Source organism: Pseudophryne corroboree, chromosome 2 (genome assembly GCF_028390025.1).
Source record: "Pseudophryne corroboree isolate aPseCor3 chromosome 2, aPseCor3.hap2, whole genome shotgun sequence".
NCBI lineage: Eukaryota > Metazoa > Chordata > Amphibia > Anura > Myobatrachidae > Pseudophryne > Pseudophryne corroboree.
The window spans coordinates 34,387,141-34,402,445 of record NC_086445.1 but is presented as its reverse complement, the minus strand read 5'-3'; positions in this window follow the sequence as shown (position 1 = coordinate 34,402,445).

Sequence of the window (15,305 nt, the reverse complement as noted above, 5' to 3'; positions counted from 1 at the left end):
GCACCTCATACGGGTCTGCGCTGCGCATGCGTGCGCTCTCCCGTGCGTGCGCATACTCGCTGTTGCGGGCGCGCGGTATGTGCATTTACGGTAGAGTTCATGTGTTCGTAGCGTGCGACTCAATCGTTACATATTTCCACTATATAATGTATTTTGTAGATCATGGTCCCTTTGATAGATTCTGAAAGTTTGGTTAATGTAGAATGTTCATGAACAGAGAAATCCCCCTTTGTTTGATACGAAGGGTCAGACAGGAGTAATACAGTGGTGTTTAGTATCCATCGGAAGAGTATTTAATTAGCAATATTCCGGTGTTGGTTTGAAGCGGATTAATCGCTCGTGCGAATAGTTATGGACATAAGAAGTTTATGTCCATTTACTATTATTTGCACTTAATTATCCATGCGGCGGGAAACCTAGTTTCCCACCCACCTGAGCAGTTGGAAATCGTCACAGCCCACCTGTATGAAGCAACCTATGACCTTTTGTTATAATTCGAGGAGGAATTCCTGTGTCCAATGAACAATGAGATTGTAGGGACCATTGAATTGTATTGTGTGTGGGGCATAAATAGACAAGCCGATCACATCCAGCTCTCACTCTTCAACGGTTATCATTGCTGAAAATCGGGAGCTGGATGTCCAGAGGCGCATGCGATCGTTTCCTTTGTGCGTAAGTTTTCTCCGCAATCATATTGTCTTTCTTGTTGTTGTGGGCCATATCTCTCTCTCTCTCTCTTCTCCTCTTTCTCTCGTATTCTCTTAAACGTAATAGTATTGTATTGTATTTACTGTGTAGTTACCTGGTTAGTTAGTCTATGTTATATTGTAGTGTATAACTTGTATTGTATTAATTCTTTTGCAAGTATAACATTCATAATATATATATTAGGCGTTGGACCCTAAGCCTAGGTATCCGTGTATTTCTTATAGTGTTAAGTATTCACAGAGCGTCGGTGACGCTCAAACAGCTTTTAAGTTAATAAGGTTACACTGTGTTGCATCTACACCCTATCTCTACACTAAGGTTTTACTGCATATTACATTGTTTATGGTTTAGATATAAAGGTTTAACATTGTGAGCGTCAGCGCCGCTGGTGATCTCCTCGTGGTCCCGAGCGTCCGCTACGCTATAGCGAATCATTACGTTAGTCGGCAGCCAATAGCGTGCCTGCCTGTGATCTCTTGGCCGTGAGCGAACGTGACGCTTGAGCGTCTCGACCACGGCTAAGCGATTGTTACGCAACGTGCGTACCCTTACGGTACTCCATACGTCAATAGCGTACAGTGTTCTTAGACCTCATAAAGGGTTTTATATAAGATAAATATTTAGCTTTATCAATTGGCGGCTCGTCCTGTCCTTCACATATCTCTGCTAGGTAGTTTCAGCAGACATTATCCATCAGCAAAGGGCGGGAGATCATATTCTTCGCAGTGCTGACGGGATAAGCGTCTGCTTCGCTTAGTAAAGGGTGCTGAAGGAATCCGGGAACCGGAGGTAAGAACAACACGCTAGTATCTTTTAAAACTGTTTTATTTCTGTTTTGCGTACACACGCATATAGCTGCATTTCTTTTTCGTATATTTTCATATCACTCTCCTGGTTGCCATTTCACAATTGATAACGTGCTGAGAAAGATTTGTTGCTATTAGTAGTTAAAGAGTAAAAACGATATATTAAGGGGTCATTTGTAAAACACACGCACAGCTTCGCCTGAGATACAAGGAAAGACCTGTGTGGTGCTTGGTAGATGATTACAGTTAAAGATCATCTACATTGATAAACGTGCTAATTGTATTTTTGTATGGCCAGCGTACACGTGTCTCTAACAAAAGGCTGAGACTCGCGAACGCAACACAAAGGCCGACGCACGCAGCGTATATTACGCAACGGAGCGTCTGGGTACGCCCACCGAAACTCAAATCGCACAATAGCATTGTTTTAGTGGGGGCGGTATAATATAGCCACGTGATAATAGCACAAATTGATTTCAGTTTTTCCAAAACTTAGTTTAAATACCTTACTTTACTGTAATGCCTCTGGGGACAGCTATCAGACTACGGGAAATTATTTTTCTGATCAGAAAACTATAAGAATGATAGTGGGTTGAAAACGGTATGAGTGTATTGAATCCCGCTTTGTGAACTGAGTGATCTGGGTGATCTTTGGTGGAACGTGATGAGCACGGTCTGAGTGAAAACGTGCAACAGAGTGTGATAAAGTTTTCGTTGTATTACGCTCTGGCTGTTTTGGAGCACAGTAGGGAGACTCCAATGATCCTACCTTATGGGCAACAAGTGTTTATAAGTGGTACGATTGGACCGCACGGTTGTATGTGTGACCAATAACGCAACGTGATATGAGGTAGATGCCCTCATACGTGTTGTAGGGAGCACATGCAAGCGTGATTTGTGTAAAGAAAAAGGAAGGGAATTTTCTCAGGAAAATCTCTAGAGATAGGGCCTGTAACGGTTACACGTATCTGCTAAAAGGGGCGGATTCGTTGTACTCGGAGCAGAAGAAGTTCAGTGGAAGAGCTTTAAGGATTTCCAATGTAGACTGTGTTTGGTGTATTTTAGGAAGTTTTTTCTGTGTAAGGTCCACAATGGAAGCCAAGTGCACAACACAGGGACGTTCAGCAGTCAGGATTCAGACTGCAGAGGCTTGCAGACCCCGAGGGTCTGCTCGGTTAGTAATGTGGAGGAGGTATGGTCCCCACACTGAGACCTTTTGTGATGAATGGACACGAATGACTGCGGGGGATAAAGCACCATTTCCTGGGATAGGTAGTTTTGACTTAGAGGTATTGCATAATTTAAGGCGAAGGATCTGTCTCATAAAATCCTGGAAACAACGGGTTAAACATGATGATTGTTTGCAGCTATGGCTACAGGAAAGTGAAATGCAAAGAAATGTAACTTACATACCTAACTTTCATCTTGAGAGGAGAGACATGTCAATGGAGAGGATTATGGTTGCGGAGAAAGGCACAATGGGGTGCGATAAAAGTGCACTTAGTAACTATATTAAGAATGAATGTAACAAACGTAATAAGGTTTATAAAAATGAAAGTGTTAAATGTACAACTATTAACCCATGCAAGTCGCACCCCTTGTTAAACTTTCCTCAGGAACACCAACAAGAAAGTGAGCCCAGCACAATGTCGGAGCCTTTTCCAGCAGCCATCACACAAGACATCCAGGTGGACGCGACCAAATCGGTAAAGACTGTAATCAAACCCCCTAACGGAGGGTCAGGTGAGGTCGTGTCCACAGGTACGTATGGTATTATACATCACGCACAAACAAATGTACCTCATATCGTGGAATCAATTCAGAATGACGTTACTGGACTTAATCCTGTCAGGGTAATTGCAGTACCAAATGGGAAAACTGACTCTAGAGGAGTCACTCCTGTCAGGAACATCGCCATGTACTGCCCCTTTTCCCGAACAGAATTAAGGACAATTCTGTCTGAATTTCCTGATCCCAGGAAAGACTTAGTTGCTTGTCAAAAATACATTAGAGTGCTAGGAAACACTGCAGAGCCAAATAACAAAGATTGGAGGACAGTTTTGAGGGCATGTTTACCCCCCGATGTTGATTCATTGAAATTTATCGCTGATTGTAAGCTAGATGAGGAAGTACCACTAACAGACAAGTATAACCAAGATAATGTAAAAAGAATCAATCTACAGTTGAAAGAATATTTTCCTGCAGTAGTAAAGTGGAATAAAATCTTTACAATAAAACAAAAAGAAGGTGAATCCGCATCAGAGTATTTTCACCGGGCTCTGCAGGATATGGCTAGGTACACTGGTATAGATGACATTGAAACTAACGTACACCACAGAGAGGTAGCTGTGTCTGTATTAATGGACAGCTTAAAAGACACACTAAAAATTAGGGTACAAACCTCTATACCTCATTGGAGAGGTATCTCAGTGGCTGCATTAAGAGAGTCCGCTATCGAGCATGACCAAAATATCCAAAGAACCAGGGAAGCACAGGGAGAGCGGTTGATGGTACTGAGCATCCAAGCACTAGAGGAGGCATCAAGTCGACCGGAACCCCAGGCCCCTAGCACATGGAGAAAGCCAAGGATTTGTTATCATTGTAGAAGAGAAGGGCATTATGCCAGCAACTGTAATAACCCACATAAAGTCAGACCCCCTAGACCAAGAAATGAGCAAAGATATGACACATCAAATTATAATCAGGGATCACATAGGAAGAATTTTGAGCCACACCCATAACATGTAGTCAGGAAAGGTGATCATTAGGACTGATAGTAAGCCTGAGGTAACAGTTAATAAATTGGGAGGTCATTCCCTGAAGACACAGGAATGACCGGGTGAAACGTTGTAAATGTATCTGTGGAATGTTTCTTTTTCTCTCCCCATCTCTGACAATTATTGGTAGGACTCAAACATTGCATATCTGCTTGGTCTTTGCAGAAGTCTACCAAACCCCAGCATGACCTACCCGCACCAATGTATTCTGGCCAGATACAGACAATGGAATATGGAAGTGCTGGGGGGAGGGACTGCGCAAGGAAACCATTGGACATGTAGATATGACAGCCTGATGATCTGACAATGTTTTAGAAAATGTTTGTTTGAAAAATGTTTTTTTTCTTTTCTTCTTTTTCTCTGTTGTTTATTGATGTGTTATGTTTTATATATATATATATATATATATATATATATACACACATGTGAACGGTTCTCTCTCTCTTGTTGTTTTTTTTCCTCTCCCTCTTCTCACTCATGTTTTCATGTTTTAAAGATGGTATGTCACACATCAGTTAGACAAATGGTAATGCAAGATTTTTTTTTGCTCCTTACAGAAAGATCGCTGGTTTGGAAGGAATATTGCATCACCGGAATGTTCATTTGGAAGACTGAGAGACAGCAGAACAAGAAGAACAACAAGACTAGAGAACTTAATTATCGTAACAAGTTTCTCTCCCCCTCAAACTGTTTTTCTGTACCCCCATTACAAATTTCTTCTTTTCTCCTCCTGTAAGATGGACTTGCCCAAAGAGACTGTGATATGGATTTTCCTGTTGACCATGATGTTGACCAGAGCAGTCTGTTCCGGCGAGAGTACCAGTGAGGTCGAGAAAGGATCCAGAAAGGTTCCAATGACTGAGACGGAGGTGTAAATTTCCAATAGCAATACAACCACCAAGCAAAAGGCGAGTACCAGAAACGATCTAACAGCCATGTTATTTGTAAACACTGTTAGCTGAAAAGAAAACTGTATCTGTAGGCTCTGTGACCATGTAGTTGAGGATGAGTGCATTAAGAAATGCCAATCCAGTTTTAATATCCACATGGACCGGCATCCCTTGAGTGACTATCACTCTTTAGTGGGTAGTGTGTTAAATCAAACAGATTGTTGGGTATGCTCTCAAGTACCTCAAGGTCATAAGCAAATCAGGACTAGTATCATTTCCTTTACCGATAGGGGAGGTACTTGAGCTAAAGGGTGGGAGACCGGTGGACAGGAAGTTTAATATCTCCAGTCCTCCTAGTTTGAAGCTCCACCAATATCATGTGGATAGATCCCTAATATGTTTTAACATTTCCAATCCCCGAAAGCCGGGAAATTGGGAAGTGTCATGGAGTAACCAAACCATGACCTTTTCATATAGAGCAGATAGAATGCCTACAGATACAGAGCTTATACGCCACATAGCCAGTAGTGGAAAATATTTCCGATATAGGTATACCCTAGGAAGTAGGATTACGAGAGTTGGAGAGGTATCACCAGGATACTGTGCACATATCGTACAAACTGATACGTGTACTAAACAGATGGGAGCATTAGGGTTAGGAGATTACACATGGAAGATGTGTAATATGGTTATGTCCTACTCCGTCCCATATGTTCTCCCCGATGATGCATATTTCATATGCGGGAGGAAGGCGTATAAGTGGCTTGCCCCAAACTCTGAAGGATTGTGTTATATTGGAAAAGTATTGCCTGAGGTAATGACTGTATCACATGCCAAAATGAAAGATATACACCGTGTTGCCCAAGCTCCTTATACTCACACTCATTACGAGCACGTAGTTAAACGGCACCTGATAGAAAGAACAGAGCATCCGGCCTCTGACATGATCCATGAATCCACCGGAATTCAGTTTCTAATCACGTTAGATTTCACTCGCACCGCCAGAGGAGTGTTGAATTATAAATACATATCTGCGCTCGCAAATTTGTTAGATAATATCACTGAAATGTATGATGACACGTTTAGGTATACCGGAAGAGAGCTTCAAGCTTATAAAACAGAACTGGTTCAGCATAGAATGGTTCTCAATTATCTCACAGCAGTGACAGGCGGATATTGTGTCACACTGGCAACGCAGTACGGCGTGAAATGTTGCACATATATAACTAATAGTACCGAGGACCCGGTCGAGGTCATAGACCAAAAGATGGACGATATTCTCCAATTGAAGTGGGAATTTCGCAGGAGCCACAATCTCACTCTTGCTGCTGTAGGTAATGAGCTGACTGGTTGGGTGTCATGGTTGAACCCGCGAAATTGGTTCTCTGGTTTAGGAGAATGGGCTCAAGGAGTCATAATGGATGTAGGGAAGTTTCTCCTATGTATCTTAGGTGTTGTCATAACGATTGGCTTGATATTTAGATGCGGTCAGGCTTTAATGAAGTGCAAACGTAGTACCAGAGTAATGAGTCTAAGGAGTGAGGAAATTGTAATTCCAATGGATTTGATTTATGACCCAAATGTAGAAACAATGATGTGATGAAAATGCGATTTCTACGGTCCGTTTCTTTCACCTGTTTTTCCGTTTTCTCCAAGGTAAAAAGACCCACTTGGACGAGGAATTTGATGATCCTGTATACAGACAACAGATGGATTAAAGAAGAAGTTTTGACAACCTTATATACAGATTTTTGATGAACTATGCCATAGATCCCCAGTTTCCCTAGAAATTTTACAATTACGCTAGCCCAACACTTTTGTAAATCTATGGACATTGACAAAGCTTTTGCTCGCACCTTATGGGCAAAAGCACAAAGAAGACTGCAACCAACAGACACCGAACAAGACTTCAACCGACAAATGTTCATTTACCTGACATAGAATACCACTGCATTTACCGTAATTATGTCTTTTCTTCATCTCTACAACCTTCAGGTAATTACACACATAGTATAGGGAATACAGGCACAGATATCAGCAATCACATATTCCCCCATTCATGTATCATCAACTAAAATGTGCTCCCCATTTTGTTACAACCACAGCCGAAAAGAGCTCGGTAAAGTTTGACAGCCCATCCACAGACCCGTACCACGGGATAAGAAGGAATTCAAATGTATACTTCGCAATGCCTCGAAGCTTGATTTAAAACACGTACGGCACGATGATACATGACCCCCAAGCACGGATTCATACACACATGCTTCTGCTATCTCACTAGGTCATACCCTTTTCCTACCTTCTCCTCTCCTCCCCTACCCAACCATGTAAATGTATTAACCCCTGACATATATTTTTCTCGTTTTGAAATGATTTAGGAAGTGGCAGTTATTGTTGACTGCCAAAGGGTGGACTGTCAAAGTCAGAAAAATATCACGATGCACACTGCCATATTTGCACCTCATACAGGTCTGCGCTGCGCATGCGTGCGCTCTCCCGTGCGTGCGCATACTCGCTGTTGCGGGCACCCGCGGGCGCGCGGTATGTGCATTTACGGTAGAGTTCATGTGTTCGTAGCGTGCGACTCAATCGTTACATATTTCCACTATATAATGTATTTTGTAGATCATGGTCCCTTTGATAGATTCTGAAAGTTTGGTTAATGTAGAATGTTCATGAACAGAGAAATCCCCCTTTGTTTGATACGAAGGGTCAGACAGGAGTAATACAGTGGTGTTTAGTATCCATCGGAAGAGTATTTAATTAGCAATATTCCGGTGTTGGTTTGAAGCGGATTAATCGCTCGTGCGAATAGTTATGGACATAAGAAGTTTATGTCCATTTACTATTATTTGCACTTAATTATCCATGCGGCGGGAAACCTAGTTTCCCACCCACCTGAGCAGTTGGAAATCGTCACAGCCCACCTGTATGAAGCAACCTATGACCTTTTGTTATAATTCGAGGAGGAATTCCTGTGTCCAATGAACAATGAGATTGTAGGGACCATTGAATTGTATTGTGTGTGGGGCATAAATAGACAAGCCGATCACATCCAGCTCTCACTCTTCAACGGTTATCATTGCTGAAAATCGGGAGCTGGATGTCCAGAGGCGCATGCGATCGTTTCCTTTGTGCGTAAGTTTTCTCCGCAATCATATTGTCTTTCTTGTTGTTGTGGGCCATATCTCTCTCTCTCTCTCTCTTCTCCTCTTTCTCTCGTATTCTCTTAAACGTAATAGTATTGTATTGTATTTACTGTGTAGTTACCTGGTTAGTTAGTCTATGTTATATTGTAGTGTATAACTTGTATTGTATTAATTCTTTTGCAAGTATAACATTCATAATATATATATTAGGCGTTGGACCCTAAGCCTAGGTATCCGTGTATTTCTTATAGTGTTAAGTATTCACAGAGCGTCGGTGACTCTCAAACAGCTTTTAAGTTAATAAGGTTACACTGTGTTGCATCTACACCCTATCTCTACACTAAGGTTTTACTGCATATTACATTGTTTATGGTTTAGATATAAAGGTTTAACATTGTGAGCGTCAGCGCCGCTGGTGATCTCCTCGTGGTCCCGAGCGTCCGCTACGCTATAGCGAATCATTACGTTAGTCGGCAGCCAATAGCGTGCCTGCCTGTGATCTCTTGGCCGTGAGCGAACGTGACGCTTGAGCGTCTCGACCACGGCTAAGCGATTGTTACGCAACGTGCGTACCCTTACGGTACTCCATACGTCAATAGCGTACAGTGTTCTTAGACCTCATAAAGGGTTTTATATAAGATAAATATTTAGCTTTATCACCAGTCTCAAGTTTATTTAGCAGTCTGCGATGTGGAACAGTGTCTAAAGCCTTACTAACATCTAGATAAGCTATATCTATGGCTCCACCTTTATCTATTACTCTAGTCATCTAGTCAAAAAAGTCAACAAGAATAAAACTACAGATGGGTCCACGGTTATCTTGACTAGTTTTCTGCATCTAGGCACAACATGAGTTGTAGCATAAACCCTTCATCTATTGTTCTCAGCTGCAATACAATACAGAGAACAATACAGCAGGGGATTAAGGTGATCATTCCGAGTTGTTCGCTCGCTAGCTGCTTTTAGCAGGCGTGCAAACGCTAAGCCGCCACCCTATGGGAGTGTATCTTAGCTTAGCAGAAGTGCAAACGAAAGGATCGCTGAGCGGCTACAAAATAATTTCTCTGACGTCCTAGTGGATGCTGGGAACTCCGTAAGGACCATGGGGAATAGACGGGCTCCGCAGGAGACTGGGCACTCTAAAAGAAAGATTAGGTACTATCTGGTGTGCACTGGCTCCTCCCACTATGACCCCCCTCCAGACCTCAGTTAGATTTCTGTGCCCGGCCGAGCTGGATGCACACTAGGGGCTCTCCTGAGCTCCTAGAAAGAAAGTTTATTTTAGGTTTTTTATTTTACAGTGAGACCTGCTGGCAACAGGCTCACTGCATCGAGGGACTAAGGGGAGAAGAAGCGAACCTACCTGCTTGCAGCTAGCTTGGGCTTCTTAGGCTACTGGACACCATTAGCTCCAGAGGGATCGACCGCATGGAACTGACCTTGGTGTTCGTTCCCGGAGCCGCGCCGCCGTCCCCCTTACAGAGCCAGAAGCAAGAAGAGGTCCGGAAAATCGGCGGCAGAAGACTTCGGTCTTCACCAAGGTAGCGCACAGCACTGCAGCTGTGCGCCATTGCTCCTCATGCACACTTCACACTCCGGTCACTGAGGGTGCAGGGCGCTGGGGGGGCGCCCTGAGGGCAATATATGACACCTTGGCTGGCAAATCTACATCATATATAGTCCTAGAGGCTATATAGATGTAAAATTACCCCTGCCAGTATTCCAGAAAAAGCGGGAGAAAGTCAGTTGAAAAAGGGGCGGGGCTTCTCCCTCAGCACACTGGCGCCATTTTCTCTTCACAGTGCAGCTGGAAGACAGCTCCCCAGGCTCTCCCCTGTAGTTTTCAGGCTCAAAGGGTTAAAAAGAGAGGGGGGGGCACAAAATTTAGGCGCAATATTGTATATACAAGCAGCTATTGGGAAAAATTCACTCAATATAGTGTTAATCCCAAAATTATATAGCGCTCTGGTGTGTGCTAGCATACTCTCTCTCTGTCTCCCCAAAGGGCTGTGTGGGGTCCTGTCCTCAGTCAGAGCATTCCCTGTGTGTGTGTGCGGTGTGTCTGTACGGCTGTGTCGACGCGTTTGATGAGGAGGCTTATGTGATGGCAGAGCAGATGCCGATAAATGTGATGTCGCCCCCTGTGGGGCCGACACCAGAGTGGATGGATAGGTGGAAGGTATAAACCGACAGTGTCAACTCCTTACATAAAAGGCTGGATGACGTAACAGCTATGGGACAGCCGGCTTCTCAGCCCGTGCCTGCCCAGGCGTCTCAAAGGCCATCAGGGGCTCAAAAACGCCCGCTCCCTCAGATGGCAGACACAGATGTCGACACGGAGTCTGACTCCAGTGTCGACGAGGTTGAGACATATACACAATCCACTAGGAACATCCGTTACATGATCCCGGCAATAAAAAATGTGTTACACATTTCTGACATTAACCCAAGTACCACTAAAAAAGGGTTTTATGTTTGGGGAGAAAAAGCAGGCAGTGTTTTGTTCCCCCATCAAATGAGTGAATGAAGTGTGAAAAAGCGTGGGTTCCCCCGATAAGAAACTGGTAATTTCTAAAAAGTTACTGATGGCGTACCCTTTCCCGCCAGAGGATAAGTTACGCTGGGAGATATCCCCTAGGGTGGATAAGGCGCTCACACGTTTGTCAAAAAAGGTGGCACTGCCGTCTTAGGATACGGCCACTTTGAAGGTACCTGCTGATAAAAAGCAGGAGGCTATCCTGAAGTCTGTATTTACACACTCAGGTACTAGACTGAGACCTGCAGATAGTGCTGCTGCAGCGTGGTCTGTAACCCTGTCAAACAGGGATACTATTTTGCGAACATAAGACGTCGTCTTATATATGAGGGATGCACAGAGGGATATTTTGCCGGCTGGCATCCAGAATTAATGCAATGTTCATTCTGTCAGGAGGGTATTAGAGACCCGACACTGGACAGGTGATGCTGACTTTAAAAGGCACATAGAGCCTTATAAGGGTGAGGAATTGTTTGGGGATGGTCTCCTGGACCTCGTATCCACAGCAACAGCTGGGAAAAAAAAAATTTTACCTCAGGTTTCCTCACAGCCTAAGAAAGCACTGTATTATCAGGTACAGTCCTTTCGGCTTCAGAAAAGCAAGCGGGTCAAAGGCGCTTCCTTTCTGAGACGAGGGAAGAGGGAAAAAGCTGCACCAGTCAGCCAGTTCCCAGAATCAAAATTCTTCCCCCGCTTCCTCTGAGTCCACCGCATGACGCGGGGGCTTCACAGGCGTAGCCAGGTACGGTGGGGGGCCGCCTCAAAAATTTCAGCGATCAGTGGGCTCGCTCACAGGTGGATCCCTGGATCCTTCAAGTTGTATCTCAGGGGTACAAGCTGGAATTCGAGGCGTCTCCCCCCCGCCGTTTCCTCAAATCTGCCTTGCCGACAACTCCCTCAGGCAGGGAGGCTGTGCTAGAGGCAATTCACAAGCTGTATTCCCAGCAGGTGATAGTCAAGGTGCCCCTACTTCAACAAGGACGGGGTTACTATTCCACACTGTTTGTGGTACCGAAACCGGACGGTTCGGTGAGACCCATTTTAAATTTGAAATCCTTGAACACATACATAAAAAAATTCAAGTTCAAGATGGAATCGCTCAGGGCGGTTATTGCAATCCTGGAGGAGGGGGATTACATGGTATCCCTGGACATCAAGGATGCTTACCTACATGTCCCCATTTACCATCCTCACCAGGAGTACCTCAGATTTGTGGTACAGGATTGCCATTACCAATTCCAAAAACTGCCGTTTGGACTGTCCACGGCACCGAGGGTCTTTACCAAGGTAATGGCAGAAATGATGATACTCCTTCGAAAAAAGGGAGTTTTAATTATCCCGTACTTGGACGACCTCCTTATAAAGGCGAGGTCCAAGGAGCAGTTGTTGGTCGGAGTAGCACTATCTCGGGAAGTGCTACAACAGCACGGATGGATTCTATACATTCCAAAGTCACAGCTGGTTCCTACCACACGCCTACTGTTCCTGGGGATGGTTCTGGACACAGAACAGAAAAAAGTGTTTTTCCCGCAGGAGAAAGCCAAGGAGCTGTCATCTCTAGTCAGAGACCTCCTGAAACCAAAACAGGTATCGGTGCATCACTGCACACGAGTCCTGGGAAAAATGGTAGCTTCTTACGAAGCAAAATTCCATTCGGCAGGTTCCATGCAAGAACCTTTCAGTGGGACCTCTTGGACAAGTGGTCGGGATCGCATCTTCAGATGCATCAGCTGATAACCCTGTCTCCAAGGACCAGGGTATCTATACTGTGGTGGCTGCAGAGTGCTCATCTTCAAGAGGGCCGCAGATTCGGCTTACAGGACTGGGTCCTGGTAACCACGGATGCCAGCCTTCGAGGCTGGGGGGCAGTCACACAGGGAAAAAATTTCCAAGGACTTTGGTCAAGTCAGGAGTCGTCCCTACACATAAATATTCTGGAACTGAGGGCCATTTACAATGCCCTAAGTCTGGCAAGGCCTCTGCTTCAAAACCAGCCGGTACTGATCCAATCAGACAACATCACGGCAGTCGCCCATGTAAACCGACAGGGCGGCACAAGAAGCAAGATGGCGATGGCAGAAGCCACAAGGATTCTCCGATGGGCGGAAAATCATGTGTTAGCACTGTCAGCAGTGTTCATTCCGGGAGTGGACAACTGGGAAGCAGACTTCCTCAGCAGACACGACCTACACCCGGGAGAGTGGGGACTTCATCCAGAAGTCTTCCAACTGTTGGTAAACCGTTGGGAAAGGCCACAGGTGGACATGATGGCGTCCCGCCTAAACAAAAAACTAGATATTGCGCCAGGTCAAGGGACCCTCAGGCAATAGCTGTGGACGCTCTAGTGACACCGTGGGTGTAACAGTCGGTTTATGTATTCCCTCCTCTGCCTCTCATACCAAAGGTACTGAGAATAATAAGAAAACGAGGAGTAAGAACGATACTCGTGGTTCCGGATGGGCCAAGAAAGAGCTTGGTACCCAGAACTTCAAGAAATGATATCAGAGGACCCATGGCCTCTACCGCTCAGACAGGATCTGCTACAGCAGGGGCCCTGTCTGTTCCAAGACTTACCGTAGCTGCGTTTGACGGCATGGCGGTTGAATTCCGGATCCTAAAGGAAAAGGGCATTCCGGAAGAAGTCATTCCTACGCTGATAAAAGCCAGGAAAGAAGTAACCGCAAACCATTATCACCGTATTTGGCGAAAATATGTTGCGTGGTGTGAGGCCAGGAAGGCCCCAACAGAGGAATTTCAGCTGGGTCGTTTTCTGCACTTCCTACAGTCAGGGGGTGACTATGGGCCTAAAATTGGGTTCCATTAAGGTCCAGATTTCGGCTCTGTCGATTTTCTTCCAGAAAGAACTGGCTTCACTGCCTGGAGTTCAGACATTTGTAAAGGGAGTGCTACATATTCAGCCCCCTTTTGTGCCTCCTGTGGCACCTTGGGATCTCAACGTGGTGTTGAGTTTCTTAAAATCACATTGGTTTGAGCCACTTAAAACTGTGGATTTGAAATATCTCACGTGGAAAGTGGTCATGTTATTGGCCTTGGCTTCGGCCAGGCGTGTGTCAGAATTGGCGGCTTTGTCATGTAAAAGCCCTTATCTGATTTTCCATATGGATAGGGCAGAATTGAGGACTCGTCCCCAGTTTCTCCCTAAGGTGGTATCAGCTTTTCACTTGAACCAACCTATTGTAGTGCCTGCGGCTACTAGGGACTTGGAAGATTCCAAGTTAGTGGACGTAGTCAGGGCCTTAAAAATTTATATTTCCAGGACGGCTGGAGTCAGGAAAACTGACTCGCTTTTTATCCTGTAGGCACCCAACAAAATAGGTGCTCCTGCTTCTAAGCAGACTATTGCTCGCTGAATTTGTAGCACAATTCAGCTGGAGCATTCTGCGGCTGGATTGCCGCATCCTAAATCAGTAACAGCCCATTCCACGAGGAAAGTGGGCTCATCTTGGGCGGCTGCCCGAGGGGTCTCGGCTTTACAATTTTGCCGAGCTGCAACTTGGTCAGGGGCAAACACGTTTGCTAAATTCTACAAAATTGATACCCTGGCTGAGGAGGACCTTGAGTTCTCTCATTCGGTGCTGCAGAGTCATCCGCACTCTCCCGCCCATTTGGGAGCTTTGGTATAATCCCCATGGTCCTTACGGAGTTCCCAGCATCCACTAGGACGTCAGAGAAAATAAGATTTTACTCACCGGTAAATCTATTTCTCGTAGTCCGTAGTGGATGCTGGGCGCCCATCCCAAGTGCGGATTGTCTGCAATACTTGTATGTAGTTATTGCCTAACTAAGGGTTATTGTTGAGCCATCTGTTGAGAGGCTCAGTTATATTTCATACTGTTAACTGGGTGTAGTATCACGAGTTATACGGTGTGATTGGTGTGGCTGGTATGAGTTTTACCCGGGATTCAAAATCCTTCCTTATTGTGTCAGCTCTTCCGGGCACAGTATCCTAACTGAGGTCTGGAGGGGGGTCATAGTGGGAGGAGCCAGTGCACACCAGATAGTACCTAATCTTTCTTTTAGAGTGCCCAGTCTCCTGCGGAGCCCGTCTATTCCCCATGGTCCTTACGGAGTTCCCAGCATCCACTACGGACTACGAGAAATAGATTTACCGGTGAGTAAAATCTTATGTTTGTGCAGCTTCAGAGTAGCTTCAGACCTACTCCTAGCTTGCGATCATTGCAGACTATTTAGTTCCTGTTTTGACGTCACAAACACGCCCTGCGTTCGGCCTGCCACGCCTACGTTTCACCAGCCACACCTGCATTTTTATCTGGCATGCCTGCGTTTTTCCGCTCACTCCCTGAAAACGGTCAGTTAACACCCACTTCCTGTCAATCACTCTGCGGCCAGCAGTGCGACTGAAAAAATTTGCTAGACCTTTTGTGAAACGACATCGTTCGTTGTAATAGTACGACGCG